This window comes from Phoenix dactylifera, chromosome 10 (assembly GCF_009389715.1).
Source record: "Phoenix dactylifera cultivar Barhee BC4 chromosome 10, palm_55x_up_171113_PBpolish2nd_filt_p, whole genome shotgun sequence".
In the NCBI taxonomy this organism is placed as follows: Eukaryota; Viridiplantae; Streptophyta; class Magnoliopsida; order Arecales; family Arecaceae; genus Phoenix; species Phoenix dactylifera.
In genome coordinates this window covers 15,198,438-15,221,629 of record NC_052401.1, presented here as the reverse complement: position 1 = coordinate 15,221,629, position 23,192 = coordinate 15,198,438, and positions in this window count along the sequence as shown.

The window sequence follows — 23,192 nt, the reverse complement described above, 5'->3', positions numbered from 1 at the left end:
TATTGAGGAGGTGTTTGCAAATCAGCTTTCAGCTGAAATGCGACTCCTCCTAAGTATCATCTCTAGGACTCTCTTCCCCAAAACGGATAGATTTGACTTTATTTCAGAGAGAGACCTAGCACTGATGTTCCACATACTCCAAGACACTCCTATCAACTTTCCTAAACTCATCTACGGGCTCGTTTGGTTCACGGGAAGCATTTTTCTTTCTAAGAATATGATTCCTGGGAAATAAATTCCTAGGAAGAGGATGCCTAGGAAAGTACTTTTGGCATGTTTGGTTGACCATGGGAAAGTGACAAATTTCCAAGATGCTTATGTTTGGTTGGCCATCCACTTTCCTAGGAAAGTTATATATAATTCCTATTATGCCCTTAATAAAAATTAGGTTTTTAATGCCTTTTTAATGCTTCTTTAATGCTGAAGGGACTTTTTGGAGAAAAGTAAAAATGGAGCGATTCCCGCCTTATGGGAAAGTAACTTTTCCATGTTTCTTATGGAAAAGACTTTTCCATGAAATGTGGGAATCACATTCCCATGGGAATACAACTTTTCCTTCTCTCTCCTTTGAAAACTCCAACCAAATAAGAGGCATTTCATTACTTTTCTGTTGACCACACTTTCCACCCTTCTTTTCCCGTGAACCAAACGAGCCCTACAAGTATATCTGTGAACCCCTAGATAAACCTAGGTTGAGTCTCCCATATGGCATGCTATTCACACTTATCTTTAGGGAGTTAGAGGTCCCTATCCCTGATGGGGAATCCTCTCGCTCACTGCGTCATACAGATCGCATGGATGAGGGGACTCTCCATCGTATGGGTTTCCATAAAGTCGAGGGAGTCTGGGTTAGGAGACCATCCACATCCACACCATCTGATCCTACCACTCATCACTCACCCAGTCCTGATCATGACCAGGATCATGACATAGCTCCTCCCGCTTTTCCTTCCACCTCTGGTCCTACCCATACTGAGCCCTCCACCTCCGCTGCCCCACCTTCTCAGCAGCAGCCCCTGGAGGTTCGGATATCTTCTGAGCAGCTCCGAGAGTTGAGGCAGGAGATAGTGAGGGAGCTGAGGGATGATCTGCTGAGGGAGCTACGAGATCCTCAGACTGCTCCCTCCACCGAGATAGTCCCCTCCTTAGCAGCCGTGTCTAAGATGGTTGCAGACCTAAAGGAGGAAATCTACAACATCAGAAGCCTAGTTCAAGCTCAATATTGGAATATAAGCGACGTCAAGGATGACACAAAGAAGATGCAAGATTGCATCCGGAAAGAGCTCGGTACCCAAAGTCAAGGTGCAGAAAGGCTTGCAAATGCCTTGATCTCCAAACTTGACACCCTCCAACAGAGTGTGACCGAGCTCAGTTCGATACAGTCTAAGAACACCTCGAAGATCATCGAGCAGCTAGGGAACGTCTCTGAGGGGATAAGTTTAGGCATGCAAATGAATAGACTGAGATCAGGGGCTACATCCTCCACTACAAAGAAACCCTAGTGTATTTGTTTTTTACTTTATGATGTACAGTCCCTTGAGGACTTTTCTGATATCACACATGTACTCAATTTGATTTGAATACAATGAGTAGAAATTTCCTTTCAAAACTGTGCAATTTGAATTCTTATACCTTTCTGTGTTCTGTGCCTTTTTGCTATGATGACAAAAAGGGGAAGAAAATATGATGAATGAAATGTAAAGGGAATCACTAAAAAGAAAATCCTTAAAGGCTAAATGTAATTTGTTCTAAGTGGATTCGATACCTCGAGGCTCATTATCTCTCTGTTGGGGCTCCTCAAGGAGTAATCTCCAGAATCTATTCAAGGGATATTCGGAGATTAGTTGAATCATACTCAAGAACAAATTGTCAGATTTTCCCTCTGAAAGTAAAAATTTAAGCTCAAAAGCTTCAAGACATTAAAAAAAAATTCAGAGAACCTAAACAAAATTGAATGCATATGTTGAGGGGGAGAATCTGAAATCTTAAGAAAGCAAACTCAATAAACACATATAAGCCAAATAATTGATTGCATGATATGAAGGCTTATTGTTGCCCAGATAGACAACCCAAGAGGGGGGGTGAATTGGGTTTTAAAATAATTATTGCAATTAAAAGGTTTGTGAATAACTAATTAATACTTTTTGTAAGTGGATTAATTAGATGCTATATGCAGTGAATGAAATGAAAGTAAGAGACAACAAAGCAATCACAAACACAAGAAAATTTATAGTGGTTCGGAGCTAACCCTTGCTCCTACGTCCACTCCCCAAGCCTCACTTGGGAATTCACTATAACCCCTTGGATTACAGCCGGTTGTTTTGCAAGCTCACAACCTAACTTGTTGTTTTACGAGATCACAACGAACTCGGTCGGTTTTCCCAGGCTCACCGACTAGAACCACCCGATTGTTTTTCCGGGATCACAATCAAACCCTTGCACCGTTGGTTTCAACCTAGGCTCACCAACAAACCTTTACACCCTTGATTCAATCCCCTGATTGAATCAAGTATGGAACAAATGGTTTGAACAAAAGCTAACAGAAAAATAAAGCTTCTTAACAAGCAGATATTCAGCGATATAAATAAGAGAGAAGTTAAGAGCCCTCAAACAAATTTATGAAGATGTAGAGGAGGGCTTCTCGAACTCGGGGTCTCCTCTTGAGTGTCTCGAAGACTTGATGATTGAAGGAGACTTCTTTAATGCTGGGAAGAGTTGGTTGGATGGAGTTTAATGCCCCTTTTCCTTCTTTTCCTTTGAAATCCTTTGGTAGGTGAAGATTCTTTATTTTCTTTGAATGGAATGTCACTTCTCTACCTTGCTACAGTTCTCTGTGGCTATTTAAGCTATTCCCCATAGAAACTAGCCGTTAGACACAATCTCCTAGCCGTTCTGCACATTCTGCACATCCTGACAATGTTTCCGTTGGAATCGGAGTCGACTCGCGCGATCTGGAGTCGACTCGGCTGCTGCAGGAGTTGACTCGTGCTTTTCTGGAGACGGCTCGGCAACTGTTCCGGATTTGAATTAAAGTGCTGTCTCGATTGGGAGTCGACTCGACTTAACCCGAAGTCGACTCCCTAAAGTCTGAAGCTGACCTGGCACTTTTGGAGACGACTCGACGTAAGGAATCCAGGGATGTATTTTTCAAGTTTGCTCACTCGAGTCGACTCGAAAATTTTGGGAGTCGACTCGGCGCTCAGAGTCCGAACTCCTGATCTTCTGTCTTTTAACTTGTGCCGTCTTGGAGTCGACTCGAACTGTTTCGGAGTCGACTCGGCTCTCAGTATCCGAAAAACAGTCTTCTGTCTTTTTGGGGTTGCGCTGCCTTGGAGTCGACTCGAACTGTCTTGGAGTCGACTCCCTCTCAGAGACGAAAATACCGTCTTCTGTCTTTTGGGGTCGCGCTGTCTTGGAGTCGACTCGAACTTTGCGGGAGTCGACTCGGCTCTCAGTGTCCGAAATTTGCTCTCTGACTTTTGCCTTGTATCACACTAGGAGTCGACTCTCGCTTCCTTTGGAGTCGACCTGCCAACCATCGAAGTCGACTCGAGTTCTTCGGGAGTCGACTCGGCTCTCAGGGTCCAAAATAACTTCTCTGTCTTTCTGTCTGTAACTCCCTGGAGTCGACTCGGCAAGCATCGGAGTCGACTCGCGCTCTTCAGGAGTCGACTCGTTGACAGGTTCTGAGATGGATCTTTCTGTCCGTCTGTCTATTCTCAGTCGGAGTCGACTCGTAATGTACAGGAGTCGACTCGAGCCTGTGCCAGTGCTTCTGATACGCTTGGAGTCGACTCGTAATCTTCCGGAGTCGACTCGAGTCTCAGACTTTGGTTCAAATTGAGTTCTTTACTTATCCAAAATGTATTGAACCAAATCTAGAGACACTTAACCATAAATTTACAAGTATTTGACTGAAACACTAGATTGAATTCATTAGTACAACATAAGATATACTCAAATGCTTTGAGCTCATCAAAATCAAATAGGGTTATAATCAATCACTCCACAATCTCCCCCTTTTTGATGATGACAAAACATTGAGTATATGTAAAGTGAATTGCTCAACCAAAAAGGAAATTTATAGTAAAATTTCAAAATGAATTCAAGTGTCTAGTTATTTAATTTATCCAAAACTGAAAGGTGTGAAACAGTAAATTTTGAAGTTAAAGCTCCCCCTTTCATTTGGAATTATATAAGCCTTCATGTCATGCAATCAATTGTTTGGCTTATATATATTTAATGAGTTTGCTTTCTTAAAATTTCAGATTCTCCCCCTCAACACATGCATTCAACTTTGTTTTGATTCTCTGAATTTTCTTTTAGTGTATTGAAGCTTTTGAACTTAAATTTTTGGTTTTTAGAGGAAAAATCTGCCAATTTGTTCTTGAGTATGATTCAACTAATCTCCGAATATCCCTTGAATAGATTCTGGAGATTACTCCGTTAGGAGCCCCAACAGAGAGATAATGAGCCTCGAGGTATCGAATCCACTAAGAACAAATTATTGTGTGTTTTAAAAGTTTTCTTTGTATTGATTCCCTTTACATGTCTTATTCAATATATTTTCTCTCCCTTTTTATCATCATAGCAAAAAGGAAGAAAGCACATCACACAAGCAATTAGAGATCAAATGTGCACAATACTGAAGAAAAATGTCTACTCATTGTATTGATGTAAGTTTAAGTACACTTGTAGATACAATTAAAAAGTAGTAAGTACATATAAAAAAAAAGGAAGCTAGGATTTCTTTGAGGAGGATGTGGCTCCCTTACTCAGTCTGGATTGTTCCATAAGTAGACTAACCCCATCTATGATGTTCCCTAGCTGCGTGATGATCGCCGAGGTGGCCCTACTATGGATCGAGGTGAGCTTAGTCAGATTCTCCTGGAGAGTATCCAACTTGGAGATCAATACATTTGCCAGACGCTCGGCCCCCTGACTCTGGCTGCCTAAGTCCTATCGGATGTCACCTCGCATCTTTCTTGTGTTGCTTGTGACATTGCTCATATTTGAGAATTGGGCTTGTATAAGGCTTCTGACATTGTAAATCTCTTCCCTCAGATGAGCCGTCATCTCGGTCACGGCTGCCAATGAAGGAACCACTGCAGTAGAGGGGGCAGTCGCTGGACCTCGGAGCTCCCTCAGTAGGTCGTCCCGAAAATCCCGCACGATCTCCTGCCGCACCTCCCGGAGCTGCTCAGGAGAGATCCGGACCTCTAGTGGCTGAGTAGGTGGTGCTGAAGAGGAGGGTCCGGCTGAAGTGGATGGTGCTGAAGTGGAGGGATAGGTGGGAAAATCGGAATCATGATCAGGGCTGGGGGAGTGTCGAGTAGTAGGGTCAGTAGGTGTGGAAGAGGATGGTTTCCGGACCCAGGCTCCCTCAACCTTATGAAATCCCATCCTATGAAGGGTTCCCTCACCCATGCGATTTGTGTATCGTAGTGCGCGAGAGGGTTCCCCCTCAGGAATGGGGACCTCTGACTCCCTAAAGATCAGGGTATATAACATCCCATAGGGAAGAGTGAGCCTAGGTTTGTCTAGAGGCTCACATAGGTATTTATAGATAAGCTTAGGGAAGTTGATTGGGGTATCTTGAAGAATGTAGTACATTAGGGCTAGGCCCCTCTCAGATACAAAGTCAAAGCGGCCGGTCTTAGGAAAGAGGGTCCTAGATATAATACTTAAGAGGAGCCGCATTTCAACTGATAGCTAACTAGCGGACACCTCATCAAGGGGGGACTAGGGTGGACTCCCTAGTATGGCCGTAAGGGCCTCAGTCCTATCGGCTGGGTGAGAGGGAAACACCCCTACTTGGGGAAGATGAAGGATTTGTGCAATAAAATCTTCTGAAATAAATAAAGGGACACCCGCTACGGTTCCTTGTATCCCACCATGAACCCTGGCTACTGTCCCGTAAAACTCCCTAACTAGCCCCGGGTAAGTAGGGAGATCTAGGGAGCAAAACATCTCTAACCCTTGGGCCCTTAACCTATCCCCTATTGTGAAGCCTTCCCGGGAGAGGTAGTCAAAGTTGACATACCTCCCGGTGGAGACCGCCTTCCCGGCGCACGGACTCGAGGGAACCGCCCTCGGCGGGAAAGGAACCGGAGGTTGTGGCCTCACGGGTTCATTCCGAGCCTTGGACCGTCGCTCGGCGCCGCTTGCGGATTGGGGCCTCTTCCGGCTCGGGACAACTACTTTCCGAGGCATCCTAGACCTAGAGAGGGGGAAAGGACACGAGGAATCGGAAGAAACTCGACGGAAAAGCCCTAATGGAGGTCGGAGACGACTCTAGGGTTTGTGAACAGTGGAGGTGGTGAATAGAAGTGTCGATTAAACGCTTCGATTAGGGTTAAAACATCGGATTTCCGACTGCGAGTCGACTCGACCTCGAGTCGACTCCAAAATATGCGCGAGTCGACTCCCTCTATGATGCCATCGACCTCGAGTCGACTCCTATCTATGTGCGAGTCGACTCCCCCTCATGAGCCGACTCTAAAACGTATCCGAGTCGACTCGAACTCTGGCACGTACCTAAAAACCATGCTATTTTCATGCCAAACAAGGGATAATTACTAAGTTTATGATCTGATTTGATAGTCATAGATGAGAAACTCTATATTTAACACAAGCTAATCATCAAAATCAATGAACTAGAAAAGAACATCACTAGGATGGATCAATCACTCCTAATCCTCTCCTAAGCACACAAAATCGCTCTTCACTCAAGGGTTTTGTGAAGATGTCAGCTAGTTGATCATCAGTGCAAATAAATTGAAGTGTAACATCACCATTCAGTACATGATCTCTTATGAAGTGATGTCTTATTTCAATGTGTTTGGTTCTTGAGTGCTGAATTGGATTCTTAGTTAGGTTAATAGCACTTGTATTGTCACAATTAATGAGAATTTTATCTTGTTTAATTTCATAATCTTCAAGTTGTTGTTTGATCCACATGATTTGAGCACAACAACTCCCGGCAGCAACATATTCGGCTTCAGCAGTAGATAATGCAACCGAGTTTTGTTTCTTGCTAAACCATGAGATTAAATTTTCTCCTAAGAATTGACATGACCCGCTGGTGCTTTTTCTATCAAGTTTACAACTAGCAAAATCTGAATCTGTGTATCCTATTAAGTTCAGGCTAGATTCTTTAGAATACCATAAACCTATATTTTTTGTTCCTATTAGGTATTTAAAGATTCTTTTGACTGCAATTAAATGAGATTCCTTAGGATTAGATTGATATCTAGCACACATGCATACACTAAACATGATATCAGGTCTACTTGCAGTGAGATATAATAAAGATCCTATCATACCTCTATACATCTTTTGATCTACTGATTTACCTGATTCATCTTGGTCTAGTTTGCATGATGAGCTCATGGGTGTGCTAATTGACTTGTTTCCCTCCATATCAAACTTCTTAAGCATCTCCTTGATGTATTTAGCTTGATTGATGAAGATCCCTTCTTCAGATTGTTTGATTTGAAGCCCAAGGAAATAGTTCAGCTCTCCCATCATGCTCATTTCAAACTCACTCTGCATCAAGTCAGCAAATTCTTCGCAGAGGCGATTGTTAGTAGCACCGAAAATAATATCATCAACATAAATCTGCACTACTAACATTTCTTTGTTTTTCTTCTTTAGAAACAGTGTTGTATCTACATTTTTCCTAGAGAACTCATGATCTAGTAGAAATTTGCTAAGTCTTTCATACCATGCTCTAGGTGCTTGTTTCAAACCATAAAGTGCTTTGTTTAATTTATACACATGATTGGGGTATTGATGATTTTCAAAACTAGGAGGTTGTTCTACATACACCTCCTCATTAATATACCCATTCAAAAATGCACTTTTTACATCCATTTGAAATAATTTGAAATTCTTAGAGCATACAAATGCTAGTAATAATCTAATTGCCTCAAGTCTAGCTACAGGAGCAAAGGTTTCATCAAAGTCTATACCTTCTTCTTGATTATAGCCCTTTGCTACTAGTCTAGCCTTATTCCTAATCACAATTCCATTTTCATCAAGTTTATTTTTATATATCCATTTGGTACCTATAATTGAATATTCAGAGGGTCGTTCAACTAGGTTCCATACCTTATTTCTAGTAAATTGGTTTAGTTCTTCTTGCATTGCATTTATCCAATTTACATCTTTTTCAGCTTCTTCTATGTGTTTAGGTTCAAAATGTGAGACAAATGCTAGATGATTATTTAAGTTCCTAAGAGATGCTCTAGTCCTAACAGGTTGAGATAGATCATCTAAAATTAATTCCTTAGGATGCCCATGAGCATACCTCCAAGCCTTAGTCAGCCCATGATCCACAATTGCCTCTTGGCTTGATGATGCATTTCCAATTAATTTTTGTTCATCTTCTTGTAATGTCCTCATCAATCTTTTCTTCAAGAATTTCAGCATCATCATCAAGATCAACTCTCTTGCTAGAAGAGATATCACTAGAATCATCAAAAACAACATGTATAGACTCTTCAATAACAAGGGTTCTTTTATTAAAAACTCTATAGGCTTTACTAGTTGTAGAATACCCCAAAAATATACCCTAATCAGATTTTGAATCAAATTTACCTAGGTTATCCTTCCCATTATTATGAACGAAACACCTACATCCAAAAACATGAAAATAGTTTACTTTGGGCTTTCTATTTTTCCAAAGTTCATAAGGTGTTTTCTTTATAATGGGTCTCAATAAAACTCTATTTAATATATGACATGAGGTATTAATGGCTTCTCCCCAAAAATACTTAGGGAGGTTACTTTCACATAGCATGGTTCTAGCCATTTCCTCAAGGGTTCTATTTTTTCTTTCCACAACTCCATTTTGTTGTGGTGTCCTAGGTGCAGAAAAATTATGAGATATTCCCTTTTTACTACAAAATTCATCAAATAGATGATTTTCAAATTCCATTCCGTGGTCACTTCTAATAGCTATGACTGAAGTATCTCTAGCATTTGTTACTTCCTTATGAAATTTCTTAAATACTGAAAATGCTTGATCTTTATGAGCTAAAAACATGACCCAAGTATATCTAGAAAAATCATCTACAATAACAAGACCATATTTATTTCCACCTAGACTTGTGGTTCTAGTTGGTCCGAATAGATCCATGTGTAGGAGTTCAAGAGGTCTAGAGGTAGAGATACAATTTAGGGATTTAAAGGAGTTCCTTGATTGTTTGCCATATTGACAAGCTTCACATATTTTATTCTTCTCAAACTTTAGTTTTGGTAAACCTGTCACGGAATCTCTTTTAACTAGTTTTGATATTGTATCCATACTTGCTTGACCTAACTTACGGTGCCATAACCAACTTGCATCATTATCCTTAGTTTCATTAACAACTAAACAGGGGTTATATTTGGCAAGATCCTCAAGGTCTACTACATACACATTGCCACGTCTTATTCCTTTAAAAACTAAACTGTTGTCATTTGAGTTGGTTATGATGCATAAAAAAGGTTTGAACAAAACATCAAAATCTCTATCACACAATTGACTAATGCTAAGTAGATTATGCTTAAGACCATCAACATATCGAACATTATCAATAAAGGTTGAAGGAGTAATTGTACTTTACCTATACCAATGATGTGACCTTGGTTATTGTCTCCAAATGTCACAGCACCTCCCTTCTTAGGCTCAAGGGTGAAGAATTGGTCTTTGTCACCCGTCATGTGTCTTGAGCAGCCACTATCCAAGTACCAACAATTTTTGTCGACCTTGGCTGCAAGACACTCCTACACAAGCAAATCATACAATTTTAGGTACCCAAGTTTTCTTGGGTCCTTCATGGTTAGTAATGTTGGTTCCTTTTGGAACCCAAACCCTTTTAATTTTTCTTTTAGTTTTTCCTTTTCTATAATCACACACATTTGCTTTATGTCCTAATGTTCCACAGCAAAAACATGTTATTTTCTTAGTTTTGCTTTCTCCTGCTTTTACAAAAAAATTACTAAGGAGCTTTTGCTTATTTTTAGGTTTATACCCTAAACCAGCTCTATTGAACACAGCTCGTTGACTATTAAGTATCATTTCCAATTTTTCAGAGCTATATGTAAACTTTTCTACAAAAGGCTTGTACTTTTCAAGTTCTAGTGCCAACTTTTGTTTTTCTGTTTTTAGTCCATTTAGGTCTTTTGTGAGACTCTCTTTTATAATTTGTTTATTGTTTTTAAGTTCTAATATTTCTTTGGTCAGTCTTTCATTATCTTTAATTAAGGTATTAGTCTTTTGAATTAACATTTGGTTGCTTGTCTTAAGTTCTGAATTTTCTTTAATGATAACATCTTTATCCTTAACTAATGTATCATACTTACGAAGGTGAGTTTGGTTAGTTAGTTTCAATTCTTTGTTCTTAAGGTTTATTGTCTTATACTCGTCCATTAATTCATTGAAAGCATCATATAATTCATCGAAGGTAAAGTCTAAATGTGTTTCGGATGTTACCTCATTGTTGTTAGCCATAAAACATAGGTTGGCCTTTTCTTCTTGTTCCTCATCCGATGATGATGATGATGTATCGGAGTCCGATAGGGTGGAGACGAGGACTTTCTTTTTCTTGTGCTTGCTCCCCTTCTTCAGCAAAGGACAATCAACTGTGAAATGCCCCGACTTCTTACACTCATAACATCCGATCCCCTCATTTTTCTTTTCCTTACCTTTATCCTTATGATAGGAACTTGAGGGGCCTCTCCTTTGATGAGAGGACTTCTTCCGGTTGATGAATCTACGGAATTTTCTTACAAGAAGAGCCTCATCATCATCTCCCTCATTGTCTTCCTCTTCACCGCTACTGCTGCAAGACAAATCTTTGTTAGTAGAAACAGATTTTAGGGCTATTACCTTTTTCTTGTGAGAGGACTCTTCTTCATTGTGTTGTTTCATTGTTAGCTCATGCGTCATGAGGGATCCAAGTAGCTCCTCGAGTGGCAGCTTGTTCAAGTCCTTGGCTTCTTGGATTGCCGTTACCTTGGCTTCCCATGACCTTGGTAGACAACGAAGAATCTTCCTGACAAGTTCACTGTTAGTATAATTTTTGCCAAGGCTTTTTAGGCCATTGACAATGTCAGTAAATCTAGTGAACATGCAAATGATTGTTTCATTAGAATCCATCTTAAATAATTCATACTTATGAACTAATATATTTATTTTAGATTCTTTTACTTGATTTGTGCCCTCATGGGTCACTTCAAGTCGATCCCAAATCTCTTTTGCAGAAATGCAAGTAGAGACTCTATTGAATTCATTTCTATCTAAAGCACAATAAAGCACATTCATTGCTTTAGCATTTAGTTGTGCCTTCCTTATGTCATTGTCATCCCAATCTTTTTCAAGTTTGGGTATAGTGACACCCTCTACAAAAATGGATGGGATGTATGGTCCATTAAGTATGGTGGTCCACATCTCATAGTCTTGGGCTTGGATAAATATTCTCATCCTAGCCTTCCAATATGAGTAGTCGGATCCATTAAGGAATGGAGGTCTATGGGTGGACTGGCCCTCAATATGAGAAGATCCAAATGAGGTTGTCATTTTGATCTTTTACTCTTTGGGTAAAAGAGTTCCGGCTCTGATACCACTTGTTGCCCAGATAGACAACCCAAGAGGGGGGGGGGGTGAATTGGGTTTTAAAATAATTATTGCAATTAAAAGGTTTGTGAATAACTAATTAATACTTTTTGTAAGTGGATTAATTAGATGCTATGTGCAGTGAATGAAATGAAAGTAAGAGACAACAAAGCAATCACAAACACAAGGAAATTTATAGTGGTTCGGAGCTAACCCTTGCTCCTACGTCCACTCCCCAAGCCTCACTTGGGAATTCACTATAACCCCTTAGATACTCGTACAACATCTCCTATTCATAGATCTGCGCCTGCCTTTATACAGTTAGATACGAAATTAACACTAGACTGACAGGGCACACCACACTCTATCAAGCAAGCAAGCTGCCTGTGAAGTTGAAGCTGGCTCTTTCATCCTCACTCGAGACTCTCGGAATGCAAATATGGATCGGCTCACTGGATTCCTGTCTCCAAGACGAAAGTGAAAGGCGCATGCACGAAAAGCAGTCCCTACTGCCGCGTCAAGCTAGGCCTTAGGGTCAATGCTTTCATTGACTCCGGTTCTGATCTGAATTGTCTGCGGAAAGAAATTGTCCCTCCAAGATACTGATTACAGCCAGTTGTTTTACAAGCTCACAACCTAACTTGTTGTTTTACGAGATCACAACGAACTCGGTCGGTTTTCCCAGGCTCACCGACTAGAACCACTCGATTGTTTTTCCGGAATCACAATCAAACCCTTACACCGTTGGTTTCAACCTAGGCTCACCAACAAACCTTTACACCCTTGATTCAATCCCCTGATTGAATCAAGTAAGGAACAAATGGTTTGAACAAAAGCTAACAGAAAAATAAAGCTTCTTAACAAGCAGATATTCAGCGATATAAATAAGAGAGAAGTTAAGAGCCCTCAAACAAATTTATGAAGATGTAGAGGAGGGCTACTCGAACTCGGGGTCTCCTCTTGAGTGTCTCGAAGACTTGATGACTGAAGGAGACTTCTTTAATGCTGGGAAGAGTTGGTTGGATGGAGTTTAATGCCCCTCTTCCTTCTTTTCCTTTGAAATCCTTTGGTAGGTGAAGATTCTTTGTTTTCTTTGAATGGAATGTCACTTCTCTACCTTGCTACAGTTCTCTGTGGCTATTTAAGCCATTTCCCACGAAAACTAGCTATTAGACACAATCTCCTAGCCGTTCTGCACATTCTGTACATCCTGACAATGTTTCCATTGGGATCGGAGTCGACTCGCGCGATCTGGAGTCGACTCGGCTGCTGCAGGAGTCGACTCGTGCTTTTCTGGAGATGGCTCGGCAACTGTTCCGGATTTGAATTAAAGTGCTGTCTCGACTGGGAGTCGACTCGACTTAACCCGGAGTCGACTCCCCAAAGTCTGGAGCTGACCTGGCACTTTTGGAGACGACTCGACGTAAGGAATCCAGGGATGCATTTTTCAAGTTTGCTCACTCGAGTCGACTCGGAAATTCTGGGAGTCGACTTGGCGCTCAGAGTCCGAACTCCCGATCTTCTGTCTTTTGACTCGTGCCGTCTTGGAGTCGACTCAAACTGTTTCAGAGTCGACTCGGCTCTCAGTATCCGAAAAACAGTCTTCTGTCTTTTTGGGGTTACACTATCTTGGAGTCGACTCGAACTGTCTTGGAGTCGACTCGCCTCTCAGAGACGAAAATACCGTCTTCTGTCTTTTGGGGTCGCGCTGTCTTGGAGTCGACTCGAACTTTGCAGGAGTCGACTCGGCTCTCAGTGTCCGAAATTTGCTCTCTGATTTTTGCCTTGTATCACACTGGGAGTCGACTCTCGCTTCCTTTGGAGTCGACCTGCCAACCATCGGAGTCGACTCGAGTTCTTCGGGAGTCGACTCGGCTCTCAGGGTCCAAAATAACTTCTCTGTCTTTCTGTCTGTAACTCCCTGGAGTCGACTCGTACTACCCTGGAGTCGACTCGGCAAGCATCGGAGTCGACTCGCGCTCTTCAGGAGTCGACTCGTTGACAGGTTCTGAGATGGATCTTTCTGTCCGTCTGTCTGTTCTAAGTCGAAGTCGACTCGTAATGTACAGGAGTCGACTCGAGCCTGTGCCAGTGCTTCTGATACGCTTGGAGTCGACTCGTAATCTTCCGGAGTCGACTCGAGTCTCAGACTTTGGTTCAAATTGAGTTCTTTACTTATCCAAAATGTATTGAACCAAATCTAGAGACACTTAACCATAAATTTACAAGTATTTGATTGAAACACTAGATTGAATTCATTAGTACAACATAAGATATACTCAAATGCTTTGAGCTCATCAAAATCAAATAGGGTTATAATCAATCACTCCACACTTATTTATATAATTTCAAATAAAAGGGGGAGCTTTAATTTCAAGATTTACTGATTCATACCTTTCAATTCTGGATAAATTAAAATAACTAGACATTATGAATTCATTTCAAAACTTTGCTATGAATCACTTCTTGGTTGAGCAATTCACTTTACAAATACTCAATGTTTTGTCATCATCAAAAAGGGGGAGATTATGGAGTGATTGATTATAACCCTATTTGATTTTGATGAGCTCAAAGCATTTGAGTATATCTTATGTTATACTAATGAATTCAATCTAGTGTTTCAGGCAAATATTTGTGAATTTATGTTTAAGATCATCGAGCCTTGGTTCAAAGTCAATTGGCTAAGTGTTGAACTCACTTAAGCCAAAGTCTGAAGCTCGAGTCAACTCCGAAAGATTTCGAGTCGACTCTAAGTGTTTCAGTGGTTCTGGCACATGCTCGAGTCGACTTCGGTACACTACGAGTCGACTCCGACTAAGAACTGACAGAAGGATAGAAAGTTGATTTTCAGACCCTGTCAGCGAGTCGACTCCAGAAGAATTCGAGTCGACTCCGATGGAATCCGAGTCGACTCCCGACGTTTCCGAGTCGACTCCAAAGGATAACAGAAGAAAGACAGAACGATGTATTTCAGACCCTGCAACCGAGTCGACTCCAGAAGGTTACGAGTCGACTCCAAAGTTTGGCGAGTCGACTCCTAGTTACGTCCGAGTCGACTCTCAGAGGAAAGCAAGATTAAAAGGCAGAGAACCAACTTCGGGGACTCTGAGAGCCGAGTCGACTCCAAGCGCTCCAGAGTCGACTCTCAAGTCAGCCGAGTCGACTCCAACAAAGTGCGAGTCGACTCCGAGGCAGTTCAACTCAAAACACAGAGGATCAATTTTTCGGTCTCTGAGAGCCGAGTCGACTCCAACAAAGTGCGAGTCGACTCCGAGGCAGCTCAGGTCAACAGACAAAGGATCAGTTTGCGGACTCTGAGAGCCGAGTCGACTCCAAGATAATCCGAGTTGACTCCAAGGCAGTTCAACTCCAAAGACAGAGGATCGGTTTTCGGGCTCTGAGAGCCGAGTCAACTCCAAGATGATCCGAGTCGACTCGAGAAAGAAATGCAGAAATATAGATCTCTGGAACCCTCAGAACGAGTCGCCCTCAACAGTGCCAAGTCATCTCCAGACAACAGCCGAGTCGACTCCAGATCTGGCCCGAGTCGACTCCCAGTCGTGAAAGCACTTTAATTCAAATTTTGAACAGTTGGCGAGTCGTCTCCAGTAAAGCATGAGTCGACTCCTGCAACAGGCGAGTCGACTCCTGCAACAAGCGAGTCGACTCCAATTCGAGCGAGTCGACTCCGACCCCAATGGATACATTGTCAGGAGTTGCAGACTGTGCAGAACGGCCACAAATTAGTGTCTAACGGCTAGTTTTCAAAGGGGTCTGCTTAAATAGCCAGAGTGAACAGTAGTAGACACCAAGAGAGTCACTCCATTTGTACATTAAGTGTTTTCCATCTACCAAGAGTCTATTGAGAGAAAAGACATGCAAAAGAAGGAAGAAACACATTCAATACATTCCTAGAAGTCCTTCCTTCGCATTCAAGGCTCTTCCTCTGACATCAGATCTTCAGTGCACTCAAAGAGGAGACTCAGAGTTTGAGAAGCCCCTTCTTCCTTTTCCAAAATCTGTTTGAGGGCTTCTAACTCTACTTTATTTATATTGTTCATATTTGCTTTTTAAGAAGCTTTTCCTGTGCTCTTTCCAAACTGTTTTTTCTTACTTGATTCAATCAGGGGATTGAATCAAGGTTGTTAAGGTTAGTTGGTGAGCCGAAGTTAAAACCAACGGTGTAAGGGTTCGATTGTGATTCTGGAAAAACAATCGGGTGGTTCTAGTCGGTGAGCCTGTGAAAACCGACCGAGTTCGTTGTGATCTCGTAAAACAACAAGTTGGGTTGTGAACTTGTAAAACAACCGGCTGTAATCCTAGGGATTATAGTGAACTCCTAAGTGAAGCTTGGGGAGTGGACGTAGGAGCAAGGGTTAGCTCCGAACCACTATAAAACCTCTTGTGTTTGTAATTGGTTCATTGTCTCTTCCATCCTCTCTACTCACTACAACTAGTAATCTAATTAATCTGCCTGCAATAATCTTAATTAGTTACTCTTTAAGTTTTAATTTGCAATTATTACTTAAAACCCAATTCACCCCCCCCCCCTCTTGGGTTGTCTTCTTGGGCAACAGGACTAGTACTGTTGATCTGGGAGGTTGCTGGGATGATCATATATCACTAGTGGAGTTTGCTTACAATAATAGTTATCATTCTAGCATCCAGATGGCACCTTATGAAGCCTTGTATGGAAGAAAATGTCGGTCTCCTCTACATTGGGATGATGTTGGAGAGAAGAAGTTGTTGGGCCCTGAATTAGTTCAGAGTGCTAGGAAGAAGATTCTATTGATCAGGAAAAGGCTCAAGGCAGCTCAAGATAGATAGAAAAGCTGGGCAGATAAGAAAAGAAGAGAAGTGAAATTTCAGGAGGGGGACTTTGTATTCTTAAAAGTTTCACCCTCGAAAGGTGTTACAAGATTTGGAAGACATAGTAAACTGAATCCTCGCTACATTGGACCCTTTGAGATTCTTGCCAGAGTAGGGGAGGTTGCTTATAGACTAGCTTTTCCACCAGAGTTATCCAGTGTGCATAATGTCTTTCACGTTTCTCTTCTACGGAGATACATTCCTGATCACAGCCATATAGTACAGCACGAGCCCCTGCAGATTGATAGAGACCTAACTTATGAAGAGTATCCTTTACGCATCATTGATCATAAGGAGCAGGTCCTGAGGCAATGTATCATCCACTATGTGAAAGTTCAGTGGAGCAACTATTCGGAGAGAGAGGCCACATGGGAACTTGAAGAGGATATGCGAGCGAGACATCCGCAACTCTTTGACAATACAGGTATGTAAATTTCGAGGACGAAATTTTTTTATTAGGAGGGAAGAATGTGATAACCGTTCCCGTTTCTAGTAGAAACGGGGGAGGCCAGCACACCAAAGGGCAGGCGTTTGGGTTACCTGATGGCGGGCGGTTACAACCATCCGCCTTCCCCTGCAATCAGAGGCTACAAGAAGCCCCGATCGGTGGAGACTTTCATCACCCTCTTCCTTTTTCTCCACTGTCTCTCTCTCACAACCCTTCACGGTTGGCAGGACCTGGTGTTGGACCCGCGCCGCTGGAGCAGAAGGCCGCATCACCGGAGTAGGAGGCGGACGACCACCTTCAGATCAGGTAAGCTTCAATTCCTTTCCTCTACAAATTATGCTTTGTAGAGTAGATTTAGAACAAAATAAAAATTAAAACGGGAAGGGAAGAAGAGGGAAAAAAGAGAGATGAAGAGGAGGAGGCAGACCGCGGCTACAGAGACTGCCATAGGCGCAGCTGGTGCCGCCGGCCTCAAGCCGGCCCTCTCCCGAGCCGGTCCCCCTTCATGGGAGAAGGAAGGGGGAGGAGATAAGAAAAAAAAAAGACATACCAGTGGGTGATCCGCAGCTGCAATCGCGAGTGCCGGCCTCGGCCGTAGATCGCAGGCCGTGGGTTGCTGGCCGCGGGACGCCGACGCGGCTGCAGGCCGCCGATGCGCCCTTGAGCACGACCATGGGCACGGCCGCGGGTGTGGCCGTGGGCACCGCAGGCCGGCCGCCGGGCGCCATCGGCCGCTGCCCGTTCCTCCCAAGCCTCCCGAGCTCGCCCTCCTCCCTCCATGGGAGAAGAAATGAGAAGAAAGGGGGAAGGAGAAATCGGGAGAAGAGAAGAGGAGGAGAAGAAAAAGAAAGAAGAAAGAATGGGAGAAGAAGGATCGGGAAGGAAGAAGGAAGAAAAGAAAAAGAAGAAAAGAAGAAAAAGAAAAGAAAAAAAAAGAAAAAGGAAAGGAAAAAAAAGAAGAGAGAGACCCTTAACGGATCCGACCTAACGGGTCTGATCCGAGTACGGGTCCGAACCTGTTAGGCCCAAATAAAAGAAAAGAAAAATGGGTTTAGCCAAATTTGACTAAAACCGAGCCCGGTCAGATTGGGCTAAGTCCGGACGAACCCAAACTATAAATGGGTTAAATCCAAACCAAATTAAGCCTAATTGAGTTGGGTCTGAACCTAATTAAGCTGAGTTAGTCTCAGCAGACCCAAATTGAATATGAATCAAGCCCAACTCAAAACCAGTTTAACTAAATTGAGACCAAATTGACTTTAGGCTGACCCTGACTCAAGCCTAGATGAGTCACATTGACCCTGGACCAAAATTAAACCTAATTGGACTTAAAATTGAGCCCAATAATATAATCAGAAGACCAAATTGACCCGATAGGGCTAGACCCAATCAGGAACCGAGCCCAATTCTTTAATTAAAGACCCAATTGACCTACGTGAACCCAATCTGGTTCTAAATCGAGGCCAAGGGCTCTAAATTAAGTAAATTGGACTTGAGATTCAAGCAAGTAAATTCATGTTATGATAAATTAGAAAATTATGAAATAAATAGAGAATAATGTGACTCCTATGTGATTTATTTAGGCGATCAAGGATTTGTCATCCGGACGTAAGAAATTGGAAAGCATATTGCAGTAAGTAACCTTGGCACTAATCTTAAAGTTTTTAAATTACTGTTTATTTACAATTATGAAAATGTATTGGTTATGATATATTTTTCTCAAAATTAGGATCATGTATATGATTGCATGTGATTCATGAATTTGATTAAAGAGCATTCTTCATGAATATTTGATGGTGTATGAGTTATGAAATTATGATTATGTTAGACTGCATGAAAAATGATATTTGAGACATGTTTATGCATTTTAAATTATTTGATGCCATTTATCATTTTCCAACCTATTTATGATGATTATGATTTATAAAAGAAAAAGAATATGATTTATGAACTCTCAGATAGCTATGACCACCTCTAGAAATAGAGGCCAGTCGACACCCTGGAGCTAGCATCCAAAGAATAACAGGCTCTCTGCCAACGGGTTAAAGTTGGTAAAGAATGACAGAATTAGTCGACTAAGATTAACAGGCCCTGTCATGGGATTATAGTGACCATAGCAGTACATCCGTCTGAGAGTATGTTTTATAAAGTATGGATAAATGGCAATATTTCTATATGACTTGCATTATCATGGTTATGAACTTTCATGGATGGATCATGCATTGCTTTATGACCTGATTTGTGTGTATCATCTATAAAATATTTTATTTTACTACAACTGTTGGCTTTTTAATCACTGCATTGGCATAATTGTACTTGATCCAATAAGATAGTACCTGGTTACTTACTGAGCTGTGTAGCTCATACCTTTTTATCTACTTTTTTCTACAGATGAATAAGACCACTAGGAGCAGGGAGCTTGATGTTATTCAGGGTTGGAGTAATTGAAAATGTTATGTAATAATCAGATTTTATAAGCTCTGTACTGTTCCAACTTCTTCAATAATGTTATGACATTAGTAAATGAAACTATTTATTTTTATTATGAAATTTTATGTGGCTTCGTGTTATTGTGTGCATAAGATAGCAATAGCACGCCCGTGTCATGATCCGAATTTGGGGCGTGACACCAGATCCCATGCATGAGAGATCTGATGAGTTCTTTGATATACCATCTTGTTAAGTAAGATGGCTGTGAATTAAGTTGGAATAGATGAGTACATCTACAATGATGGGTTAGTGGCGGAAGGGATATATTGCTACAAATTTGTTTCCAAGAAAAGCCTTATCAAATGACTGGAATAGGTGTAACCTGATTAGAATGGACTTTATGTTTTTTTTTTTCTTTTTCTCCTTTTCTCTTTAAATAAAAGTAGTGCCATAGCTGACTGCACAATGACTACTCAATGTAGTGCTCCATTGATTTCTCCTCCCCCAAAGAAAACAAATTCGAAAATGCTTAGGGACATAGCAGAGGTGCCAAAAACTCTCTATTACCGTCATCATATATAGCTGGATATGGCATTTAATGGGGCAACTATACCTTATATTTTGCCGTACCTCTACACTAAATCAATCATCTCATGCCATAAGGGATGGATTTTTTTAGTATTTTTCACTACTCTTATCGAGTTCCCGGATGGCGTACTTCTTTTTGCGCCCGTGCGATGGTGAGTTCAAACATTTTTATTTCCTCCCAGCATCCCATGTGATGGTGGGCATGCCATGAATATATATCAGAAGCATCCATTTAGATGCAAAATAGAGCATCGCCTCTTCCAAGTTGGTGGTGGTGGAAATAGGACTAGTAGATGAAGGGGAAGATACTGAGAGTACTTGGGTTCCTATCCTAGGCATTCTTCTTTGGTAGCATTTTGCTCTCAGTCTGTCCTACTGCTGCTGCTGTTTAACAAGTCTTAGCATGCAACCAAACCGATATGGAATGCCAAGTAGGGAAGAAGGTGGAGTTCCAATTGGATTTTGAGATCCACAGGGAGTTCCTCCAATTGGATAGCAACGGCAAGTGCTATCCTCCAAGGTCAGGATATCACTGCCAACGACCTTGCGCAAAATACTACCAATGTCATGGTTAAGAAGACTGAATTATTAGGAATGGATGGGTTCGTCTTTAATGTTGGATTAGGAAAAACTTTATATAATGTCTAGCAATACATTAGTTCAAACTCGAGAAGAAGGGAACTTTAATTGATGGGTTGGCATGAACTTTCCCTAGATAAGAGGCTGGTTTGGTTGAAAGAATGTAACTCGACAAGAATGAACTGTTCGTCCTTTCCTGTCTAACTAAAAATTATGCTAAACAGATCGTTGTTAGAACTGACAAACAAAGTTTAAATTAATTTTACTCTTACCTGTTCTACTCGAAGAATAGTGGTCGTAAGAGGTCGATCCACAGAGAGGCGATTGGAGTTGCTTAAAAATAAAAACATTCATTCGGATTCAAAATCGATTTTTGAATAATAATAGAAAAACATTACGTCGGGGATGTTGAACGTTTTCTAATGGAAAATAAACAAAAGAAAAGGAAGAAAATTTTGCAATTAAAATTGGATCCAGAGTAGGGGTCGATTTCTAAAGACAGAATATGAATTAAAATCGCCAGTCGAACTGCAAAGATTCATTCCAAGGTTATCTTAAAATTAAGAATTCTAGAATGCATATAATAAAATTGTAGAATATTAAATTAAAACTTAAACATGTATTGCATAAAAGAAAAAATAAAAGATTGCATTAAAAAAAAAAACAGAAATTAACTTGAATCTAGAACAGGGATTGCATGAAAGAAAATTGATGGATTTCATAAAAAGAAAAACTGATTACAAATAAAAATGGAGATTAGAGGCCTAATATTTCTTTTATTTTATAAATAAAATAAAGAAAAGAAAACAAAAAAATAAATTACTTCTCTTTTCCCTCTCTCTCTCTCTCTCTCACGGTGGAACATAAAATACTCTTTTTTTTTCTTTTCTTCTTCCCCAAAACAGAGCTCCTCCTCTGTTTTTCTTTTGAACCCGCCGAGCACACCTTCTCACCTCCAGCCCCCCCTTCTCCTCCCATTCTCCCCTTCTTATAGCGCCACAGCAAACGTGGATGGCTGGATCATGGGCGGAAGGAGAGGGCGAACGCGCTCTTGGCTGGGACGAGCTGGATCTCTGCATGCATCACGGGAGACTTGATCACGGAGGAGACGCTGATCCGGAAACTAGGATGCCGTGAGATCACTAGAGCTGGTGGCGGGATGTCCGGAATGGCTCACGTTGTGAATGCATATGGAAGAAGAGGCCGCTGAGGAGGTGGGGGACATTTTCAGGAGGATTGAGGAATCTGAGGAGGCAATTGCTAGGTTACAGGCTCAGGAGGACCAGAGGGGAGGTCTAGCAGATGGGGAGATGGGGGAGCTCAGATCACTATTGACACTGCATGATGGTCTTCTTAGACAGCAGGAGATATTTTGGAGACAGAAATCGAGGGTACAGTGGATTGTGGAGGGGGACAGAAACACTAGATTTTTCCACCAGGCGACAGTTATCAGAAGGCATCAGAACAGAATCAGAGTTATCAGGGATGAGAGGGGGCAGTTGTCAGAGGATCCGGAGAGGATTCAGAGGGTTATGGAGTGTTTTTTCAGGACTAGGTGGACAGAGCAGCCTACAGGTGGGAGCATAGTGGATATCTACTCGCCTGGGATTGGGGTGTCAGAGGGGGAGACAGCTGCACTGACCAGACCAGTTTCGGAGGAGGAGATCAGAGAGGCAGTGAGGTCCCTCGCGGGGGACAAGGCCCCAGGGCCGGATGGTTTCCCACCCTTATTTTTTCAGAGATATTGGATGATAGTGGGTCGAGATGTGATGGCGGCTATACAGCAGTTTTTCAGCACAGCAGTGATGGCGGCAGATTGGCAGAGGACCTTTATCACCTTGATACCGAAGCGGCAGGATGCCACGGAGCCGAGTCATTTTCGGCCGATTAGCCTCTGTACGACCCTGTACAAGGTGACGGCGAAGATTCTCGCTGTCCGGCTGCGGTGTGTCCTCCCTAGGCTTATTAGTCCAGAGTAGGGTGCTTTCTTGGAGGGGCGGAGTATATCTGATAATGTACTTATTGCCCAGGAGTTTATGTTTGATCTCGGCAGGGCCCCGGTGAGGAGGAGCTTGATGGGGATCAAGCTAGATATGGAGAGGGCCTATGATAGGGTGAGATGGGACTTCTTGCAGCAGTCCTTGCAGGGGGTTGGTTTTTTTGAGACCTGGATCAGGTGGGTGATGGGCTGTGTATGTGCCCCTTCCTTCGCTATCTTGGTGAACGGGACGCCATCCCGTTTCTTTGTGTCGACAGGGGGGTTGCATCAGGGGTGCCCCCTTTCCCCCCTATTATTCATTCTGTGCTCAGATGCATTGTCTAGAGCTCTACGACGAGCAGTGGCTTCTCAGGAGCTGGAGGTTTATAGACCGGTGGAGATGGCTTCTCCGATCTCCCACTTGTTGTTTGCTGATGATTGTCTGCTCTTGGCCAGGTCGTCGGTGCAGTCGGCTCGGATTATCTGTGGGATTATTCGAGACTACTGTGCAGCATCAGGACAGCGGGTCAATCAGTCCAAGTCATCTATTATTTTCAGCCCAAAGACCAAAGTAGCTGTGAGGCGTTCGATAGTGGAGATCCTGGGGGTGGGTGAGCAGGAGGGCATGATGACATATCTAGGGGTCCCACTCTCCGGTCAGCGGCTACGGCGGAGGGATTGTGCAGCTCTGGAGCTCA